This window comes from Octopus bimaculoides, chromosome 6 (genome assembly GCF_001194135.2).
Source record: "Octopus bimaculoides isolate UCB-OBI-ISO-001 chromosome 6, ASM119413v2, whole genome shotgun sequence".
Classification (NCBI taxonomy): Eukaryota; Metazoa; Mollusca; class Cephalopoda; order Octopoda; family Octopodidae; genus Octopus; species Octopus bimaculoides.
Genome location: NC_068986.1, coordinates 9,150,834 through 9,160,724, shown reverse-complemented (window position 1 = coordinate 9,160,724; position 9,891 = coordinate 9,150,834). Strand labels below are relative to the sequence as shown.

General features: G+C 37.3%; 1 protein-coding gene across 1 annotated transcript in view; it reads right to left on the bottom strand.

Annotated features, from left to right (window-relative positions):
• Positions 1-3,952: 3,952 nt before the first annotated feature.
• Positions 3,953-9,891, bottom strand: part of LOC106873555 (heme transporter hrg1-A) — a 38,674-nt gene continuing 32,735 nt past the window's right edge. Inside the window, exon 4 of the transcript XR_008264353.1 lies at positions 3,953-6,655. The gene's annotated coding sequence lies outside the window, so the exon portion shown is untranslated. The remainder of the gene's footprint in view (positions 6,656-9,891) is intronic.

Below are 9,891 nucleotides of genomic sequence, written 5' to 3'. Positions count from 1 at the left end.
TGTATATGTCTGTGTCTCTGTTTGCCCCCACCAACATCGCTTGACAACCGATGCTTGTGTGTTTAGGTCCCCGTAACTTAGCGGTTCGGCAAAAGAGACCGATAGAATAAGTACTAGGTATCCAAAGAATAAGTCCCGGAGTCGATTTGCTCGACTAAAGGTGGTGCTCCAGCATGGCCGCAGTCAAATGACTTAAACAAGTAAAAGAGTAACAGCTAAATAGTGGTTTTTAGTAATGTGGCATAGAGGAATAGATAGACATACCAACGACGTGAATGGCTCTGAGTCTAATCGACAAAGAAGCAAAGAGCAGGGCAAGCAAACTGATTTTATTAATGGAACGCTAGACATTCTAGAAACTTCCAAGAGAAATGCGAAGCTTCTTGATTAATTAAGAATTACTTCTCATGAAATATAATCTTCGGAGAACCTTACTAAAGGGAGATTACTCTATAACACTTCTTGCATGATTATATCATTCAACTATTTTAGCTACAGACGACAAACTACTAAACTCTCTTGCAAAGTATTCCTTTTTTTAATTTGCCTTCATTTTATTATTATCTCCGCCTAGCGAAGGCGGGGGTATTGTTTTCAGTTGTGTTTGTTTGTTTGTCACTGGACAAGATATCTCAAGAACCGCTGGATGGATTCGGATGAAACTTTCAGGGATGTTTGGCCTCATGACTGGCACAAACTGATTAGATTTTGGGATCGATCTGGTACTAGACAAGAATTCTGGATTATTTTTCCTGCTTTTTACTTAATTTTTGAGAGCGGTCAGGTTCATATTTAGTATTCTCGTCTGTGAGAGCAGTCGAATTTATTTCAGATATTCTCGTTTTAAAAATTATCTCTTGCTAAATCATTGAGAGGACATTGGTGTTGCCTTGGCAGAGGTTTGGTGCTCTCTGAGTGTTCTTGTTCCATTTATTTTTCATCCTAATCTTTAAAATGTTTACTTTTTTATTCCTTTCATGGTTGACTCGTTCGGTCTTTCTTTTCTTCTTGTCTTGTTTCTCTCTCTCCCCCTTTCTTTCTGTGTCTGTCTTATGCTTTCATTCTTTCTTTCTTCTCTTTCAAAATACTTAGAAAATGCTTTGTCATTTCCCCAACTTCCCACATCACTTCTCTTGTTGCCATAAAGGGTTTCTCTGATGATCCAGTCGGTTTAAGCATCCAATTTACATTTCAAACTTCCAAGCAACCACAAGGATGAAACGTGTGTGTGTATATTATCTTTTACCTCTTTAGACTGTGGCCATGCTGGGGCATTACCTTGGGAATTATTCTGTTGGTCTATTTTATGGGGATGTAAGCACACCAACACCGGCTGTCAAGCAGTGGTGGTGGTGGGGCGGGGCAAACACCCACACGCATATATACGATGGGCTTTTTTCAGTTTCTGCCACCAAATTCACTCCCAAGGCTTTGGTCAGCCTGAGATACACATGCATACGCATCTCAAATGACATCCTGTTGTCTGTTACGAAAAGACATGGAGAAAGACATAGTTGGAGTCTTTCCTTGTTTCTTTGGAATACTCAAAAGGAGAGAGAGCGAGAAAGAGGGAGCATCGAGGTTGGTGGTTTGAAAACAGGATCTAAACAGACAAATCGTAGTCTATTGCTGCATTCTTTTGGATTAAGTGAATACGGATTTTTCTCCCTTTATTTAAATCGTGCAGTCATCACCATCATCACCATTTAACGTCTGTTTTTCCAGGCTGGTATGGGTTGGACTCCTGGCAGCCTTTATTCACAGCCACATTAGTATAACAAGGTATGGTCATACAATATTTATCTTTAAATTCCCAGTGATGTGTATTTGGAGTGATTCCAAACAGTGGTTATTCATACATCTATTTATACTTTTATTAGTTTCCATTTACCTACACAGGTATTGCAATCAATGGTGTGTGTATGTGCATATATTCCTACATTTGGTGGGTAATGTTTGGTACATAAGACATGTAGAATCATCATTTTTCAACATCCACATTTCTATGCTTGCATTGGTCAGACAGGATTGTTTATTCCAAGTAATCTTTCCCCACCGTCAGACAAGTTTTCCACAGAATATTGGCAACAAATGACACTGCTTGTATGAGAGTGACACTCATTTACAACTATCGCACAATGTCAAAATAAGGAGACACTGGCACCCATATTTAATGGGCTTTCTATCAGTTTCCATCTACCAAGTCCACTCACAAGGTTTTGGTTGCCCTGTGGGACTGAACCTGAAACCTTGTGATTAGGAAGTCAACTTCTTCAGCCCACAGCAGGACCACCTGCCCTCAGCTAGTTTTCAGATAAAAACCAACAAACAAATGGAGCAGTTTTAATTTGAAATTCTTTATTATATATATTTTTTTCCTTCTCGATTTACAATTTTTATACTAAAAACTTTAAAATATCTACTTGAGGAAGACTGAATTGAAGCTTAAAAATCGGTTTCTCCAAATTTTAGTCAATCATTTGCCAAGTCAAGACAATAAATTTAGACTTGTATCCACAAACATTTTATCAAATAGTAACTTTGGCTTTGAAATGTTTACAATTCTGGACGTAGTTTTAAAAAATAAAATCTATCTAAATACATGTCTTATGAGAAGAAGAAGAAGAAACAAAAAGGTGCGGGGAGGCGTTTACAGGTTAATGAAGTAATTGTAAATTGATAATTTTTTTTTATTAACCAGTCGAAATAAATCTGAATAAAGTAAATGTATAAAAACAAAGCAAAATCGAATCCAGAAATTCAATAATTCAAGAGGACGGACAGCTGCATACAGACTGGTAATACGTATAAACACATGCATACATATATACATACTCACTTATAGCACACAGAATATCAGCTTTAAAAAAAAGGAGTAATTAATGGTTAATCCTAAACGTCTTTCTTTTTTTATGGAGAATAAACATTTCTGAAGGAAATTCTATACTGCAATATTTACTGTAATAGTTCTCGCTGACAGTCTGCTAGGAAAAAAATACAGAAGATCTATTCTTGGCGAGTGTTTGAACAGGAGGAGATAACCTCGGAAAACTACTGACTACCAGGATGGAAGGGAGATAACTTCTATTTGTCAGGAAAGGATCAACTTCAGAAATAGTACACTCAGTACAACTTCTGTACAACTTCTGATCGATATCAGCTTGTGTATGTGAATAAATATCTGGCTCTCATTCAAAAGAGGAATGTAAGAAACTATGATGGAATAGATTCCTGCTGGCATTGCTCAGATGTCCCTTTATTTTACACAAGAATCGGGTTAAGTATCACAAAGTTACAACCTTTAAGAATTAGCTTTATGCTTTTACTTCTTTCAGTCATTTGACTGTGGCCATGCTGGAGCACCGCCTTTAGTCGAGCAAATCGACCCCAGGACTTATTCTTTGTAGGCCGAGTACTTATTCTATCGGTCGCTAAGTTACGGGGACGTAAACACACCAGCATAGGTTGTCAAGCGATGTTGGGGGGGGAACACATACATATATATATATACATACATACGACGGGCTTCTTTCAGTTTCCGTCTACCAAATCCACTCACTAGGCTTTGGTCGGCCTGAGGCTATAGTAGAAGACACTTGCCCAAGGTGCCACGCAGTGGGACTGAACCCGGAACCATGTGGTTGTTAAGCAAGCTACTTACCACACAGCCACTCCTATGCCTATCGGGGTTTCAATAAAAAAACAAAAGTGCTTTTCTAAAAATTCCATACCTTTTCCATTTCCCCAGCAAGAAACTGGCTCTAATTTTTGTTATGACAGGTTTTAACAGGTACATCTGTTTAAATATTTTAAAAAATACATTTTTAATTATTCATTTTAGACTTGGCTGTTATTTTTTTTTTAGTCTTTGTTAAGAAAAGCCAAATATTTTTAGAGTTCAAATGAATATTTTTAATTGTAGATTTCAATCATAAATATCATAACAACAAAATCAAGAATTTAAAGAAATTTTAATTTTCATTACACTTCACAATTAATCAAACAAACCATTTTTAATTATCAGCAACACAACAAAACAGTCGTAGTGGCATTTCCATGTCTTTCACTAACACAAATATTATATTGCAACAGCTGCTGTCTTTGAATACTGCAACTACAGCCTGGATGGAAGGAGTCATCAACATGGACATATTGACCAACAGAAGAAATAGCAGTGTCTTGGAACAGTAGTGCCACCACTTAATAGGTTTCGATTATATTTGGTTGGGTAGCAAGAACTGGAGCTCCCATTTTCAACTTTTGGCTGCAATTTGGAGAGGAGCATTTCCATTTTGCATGATTTTCTTTTATAATTTGATGTAATGTACAGGTCACTCTTACACAAGGATCTCAAATAAAGCAAACTAGAATTTTGAGAGAATTTTTTATTTGGAATATAAAGAAGAAAATCCTGCTGAGCTTCCTCATGAATACACACACACACACACACTTTCAATTTGTCTATCAAATCCACTTACAAAGCTTTGGTCAGCCCCAGGATGTCATAGAAGACACTTGCCCAAGATGCCACACAGTGGGACTGAACTCAGAGCCATATGGTTGGGAAGCAAACTCCTTACGACACAGCCACACTAGCACACATATATGCGAAAATGTTGAGATGGTGTGAGGGCTACAAACTTCAAAAGAAAAAAAAAAAAATCAAAGCGGAACATTGGAAACGATTAGATGGAGAAAGACTAAAAGGCAAAAATAGATGGAAATCCTTGTCAGCCATAGAGACCCAGATTACAAGTGTAGTTTTGGTGCATTTAAAGTCTGTAATCTGGATCTCATGGCTGACGGGAGGCTTTCCGTCTTTCATTCTTGTTCCATTTTGAATTTTCATTTGATAGGGACAGCAACGATGACATGTTGAAACTGACAGAAAATGAAAGGCAGTCAACCGTGACAAGAATGAACTGGGTATCCTTCAGCTAACAAAACTCTACATTGACAAAAATAAAAGGGCGAATATTAAATACAAACTAATTACTAATTAGATTGTTTTAAGAAATCTTGAGAACTCAGGAGATACTGAATGTTACCACTAAGCATTTTGCCCAGTATGCTAATGATTCTGCCAGCCTCTCTCTGCCTTAAGATAATAATAATAATAATAATGACGAACCAAGTTGAAAGATATTGTTCAAACTATTAAAAGACAAACCCTCAATGAAGATTCATTAATTAGTCAATTTAATTGATTTACAGAATATGATGGGTTTACAAAGCTTTTAATTAACTGCAATAACATTCAAATTTCCACTTGTACATTTATAAATCAGTTGCTCTATGGTTACACGCGCGCGCGCGCACGCACGCACACACACACGCACACACGCACGCGCACACACACACACACGCACACGCACACGCACACACACACGCACACACACACGCACACACACACACACACACACACGTGATTTGCTCCAATTCTCAGTTTGTTAGACACAAAGTGAACTATCTAAAAATAACATGGATTCATTTTGAAACTGGTGGGAAAGTTTTAACAAGATCTTGAAATTTTAGAAATACATGACATGTTCAAAGGACATTTCACAGGAGAGAAAGATAATACATGAAGAATCAAACTTTTCCTATCCATCCAGAAAAAAGGAGTTCATAATTCAATAAAAAGTGGTGTGGAAGACATGTTTTAAGCCAGTGTAGAAACAATTGCCTAACCTGATGAGTGTTTGCCGATATGTTAGCTATGCACTTCTGGAATGGTAAGCTAAGTTCTATTTGAAGCTATAATCAGGAAGTCACAAGACACTTCTCGGTCCTGACACTGATTTTGAAGACAAGAGTAATCCAGTCTTGAACAAGGTGGTTACAACAATGGTAAAATCTCTGAAAAAGCTGAAATTAACTGGTATCAATATTATTCCAGTTAAGAGGAAAGAAGCCATGATCAGTTCTCACAACCAACAACATTTAGTAAATATCAAAAATAATTCACATCAAAGACAAAGTCCTGGTTTGCCATGATTCCTAAGAAAGGAAACTTTGAGCTGTAACAGAATGCCATATTAACCGTACCATTCTGGTTATGTTGGTCAGTGAAAGTGAACAGAATGGCAAATACCACAGAACAAACAGGCAAGCTGTGTCAGGAACCAGACCACCAGAAGGCAGATATTCTTTGCTACTGTAGGTACAAGGCCTGAAATTTTGGAGGAGGGGGGGGGGGCAAGTCGAATAGATTGACCCCAGTACACAACTGGTACTTAATTTATCGACCCCGAAAGGATGAAAGGCAAAGTCAACCATGGCAGAATTTGAACTCAGAATGTAAAGACAGACGAAATACCGCTAAGCATTTTGCCCGGCGTGCTGACGTTTCTGCCAGAAGGCAGATATTGTGCATCCAAGAATCTTGTCCAAGGATTACCAATGACACCAACATTTAGCATGTTTTCATGGACTGGAAGAAATATTTTCACAGAGCATCACAAAACCATCTCACAGGCAAGCACAAAGAAATACAACAGTGTCTGAGACAGCGGAAATATTGGTGATAGCAGCGCTGTAAGGGCAGTCCCTGGTCATTGGTCCATTACAACACAACAGTTGAAATTCAACAAGGATGATTTGCTTTCACCAACAACTCTTTAAAATCTTACTGGAACACTCCATGAATGCCACACTGGAAGACCAAGAAGAAATGGTTATTATTAAATTGGAAGCACCATCACTAATCTTCATGATACAGACAATAAGGATGACCAATATGGCTGCCAACTTTTCCAAATATTACATTATCAATAATTGCTCTAAAATAGATATTCTACATTGGCTACAAAGGAATAACAGTGTTATGGAAAATAGCTGGAAAAATTCTGTCTTGTTGCTTTGTCAACATAAAAAATTACACATCGTAATCCTGAAGGGCAGGTGAGAATGTAACGATAGTAATAGTTTCAAATTTTGGCACAGGGCCAGCAACTTCAGTGGGGGTAGTCAGTTACACTGACTCCAGCGCCCAGCTGGTATTTATTTTTTTATCAAACCTGAAAGGACAAAAAGCAAAGCTGACCTTTACAGAATTTGAATTCAAATTGTAAAGAAAGATGAAATATTGCTAAGCATTGTGCCTGGCATTCTAACGATTCTGCAGGTTTTGCTGCCTTGGTAATGATAATAATCCTGTCTACTGAAGACACAAGGCCTTGAAATTTGGAGGAGAGGGGACTAGTCAATTAGAAATGACTCCAGTACACAACTGGTACTTAATTTAATAACACCGAAAGGATGAAAGGCAAAGTCGACCTCAGCTGAAGTTGAACTCAGAACATAGCGACAGATGAAACACCACTTAGCTCGGCGTGCTAACGATTCTGCTAGCTCGTTGCCTTAATAATAATAACGATAAAGTTAAACTGTTACAAAGTGAATGTTGCACCACAATTTGGAGGTAAAAAAAAAATCTGGACAATCGAACCAACATGATATTGAAGCTTCTGTGCAGATTTCTTGATTTCCCTGCTGTTTTTGTCCAGCACTCATTGCAATCAAGTATCAACACCTTTATAGGTCACGAATGAGCAGCTTCTTAACTAATTACTTGGAATATGGATGAACAAACAGATGAAGATGGTGGTAAAAGAACTAGTCCTTCATAAGAACTGAATGTCAGCTTTAACAATTGTCCCAAGAGAATATTGAAGATGGGTAACATTGAAAATATTGAATTGGACTAGGAGATTGTCAGAAAAGACTTTGTTGATGAGAAAGGTCTATTACTAAAATATCAGCACTGACGAGAGAGATGTGGTACTGAGTAACAATGGCATGGAACTAGTCCTTGTCAAAGAATACAATTAATGAAGACATTTAGTTCTTTAGACATTGTTGACTTTCTAAAAGAGGAGATTAGCATAACCAATAGTCTCATATTAGTTCCGACATACAGCATTGGCACCATCAGCTGGAACAGACAAAATTTTGAAATATGGGACAGAAAAAGAAAAAAAAATTCTCTCAAAAGGTTTTGCTATTACAAACTTAAATATGTCTAGAGACTCCAGAAGAGGAGACACCTCCTCCTCCTCCTCCTCCATAGATATGAAACAGCAAATATCAAGTAATCATTCTCTAAAAATTTGCAGGTAGGGAAGAAAAAAAAAAAAAAAAAAAGCATACCATTTCCAAATGAAACAATGTTTGATTCTAGCCTGAAATGGGATCCTATTAAAATGTGGAAAGAAAAATTGAGAGTCAGATCTCTCTGCAACAGTTCTTGAGTTGCTTTATGAATAACAAGATGGCATTGCCAAGAAGTTGTCTTGTCGATGAGCATCGGAGTCTGACGTTTAAGGAAGAAGAACAATTCCTTGCCGAGGTTACTTTGGAAACGACTGGTTTGGATGCCATGCAATGTAAACGATTATAACATGGCGATGATAACCCTTTCTACTATGGGGACAGGGCTTGAAATTTTGAGGGAGGGGGTGAGTTGATTACTTTGATCCCAGTACATGACTGGGATGTCTTTTACTGATCCTGAAAAGATGAAAGGCTGAGTTGACCTCGGCAACGTTTGAACTCAGAACATAAAGACAGACAAAATGCTGCCAAGCATTTTGACCAACCTGCAAGCAATTTTGCCAGCTCACCACCTTCCAATAATGGCACAAGGCCCGACACTGGGGTGGGGGTGGGGTGGGGCTGGATGAGTAGATTACATTGACCACAGTACATGACTGGCACTTAATTTATCAATCCTAAAAGGATGGAAGGCAAAGTTGACCTCAGCGGAATTTGAACCCAGAGTGTAAAGGCTGATGAAATGACACTAAGCATTTTGCCCAGCATGCTAATGATTCTGCCAGCCACTCTCTGCCTTAAGATAATAATAATAATAATCATGACGAACCAAGTTGAAAGATATTGTTCAAACTATTAAAAGACAAACTCTCAATGAAGATTCATTAATTAGTCAATTTAATTGATTTACAGAATACGATGGGTTTACAAAGGTTTTAATTAACTGCAATAGCATTCAAATTTCCACTTGTACATTTATAAACCAGTTGCTCTATGGTTACACACACACAAGTGATTTGCTCCAATTCTTAGTTTGTTAGACACAAGGTTTTGTTTTCCTCTAATAAGGTGAACTATCTAAAAATAACATGTATTCATTTTGTAACTGGTGGAAAAGTTTTAACGAGATCTTGAAATTAAGTTGAATAATAAGCCATTAAAAAGTTTCTAAACAAGTTCTGTGAAATTATGAACAGAATGCTTCATTCAGTTTAGCTGAAAACTTGCCTGGCAATGGTTCTGTCAATGTTACAAAATAATGATTCATCATTTATTGACAGCATTGTTCTCCTAATATTTGGCTTTTGAAAGCTTAGATTAATTGCTGTAAATGAATAGAATAGTAATAATAATAATAATAATAATAATAATATTATATAGTTTATAGATTAGAGACAGGTATTCTCTGTACAGAAGACACTTTGTTGTGCTCAAGAGATTTAGACTTGAGCAGGTAGAGTAGTAAATATAAGGATAAGAAAGGTAGGAAAGTCGATATACAAAATATATTAAATACATTTAATACAAAAAATGTATACATAAGTCTGACTTAGAATAGAAATGATATCAGGAATTAAAGGGGGTGAGGTAGAGTTCTACTACTCCAACAGCTGTTTCTGGGGGCTTGGTGGTCTAAAGTAATGATTGTAACTTGATTCCATCATTGGATAACACCAGACAGAATGGAGTTTAAAGACGGAATGAATTTGTGGAGAACTAGGTGTATTAGAAAGAGGAGTTGTGTGTGCGCGCGCGTGTTTATATAGCAAGTAGCAGGGGGAGGGGAAAAATAGATTTCAGGGTTGGGGTTTTAATAACAAAGCTAGTAATAGTAGT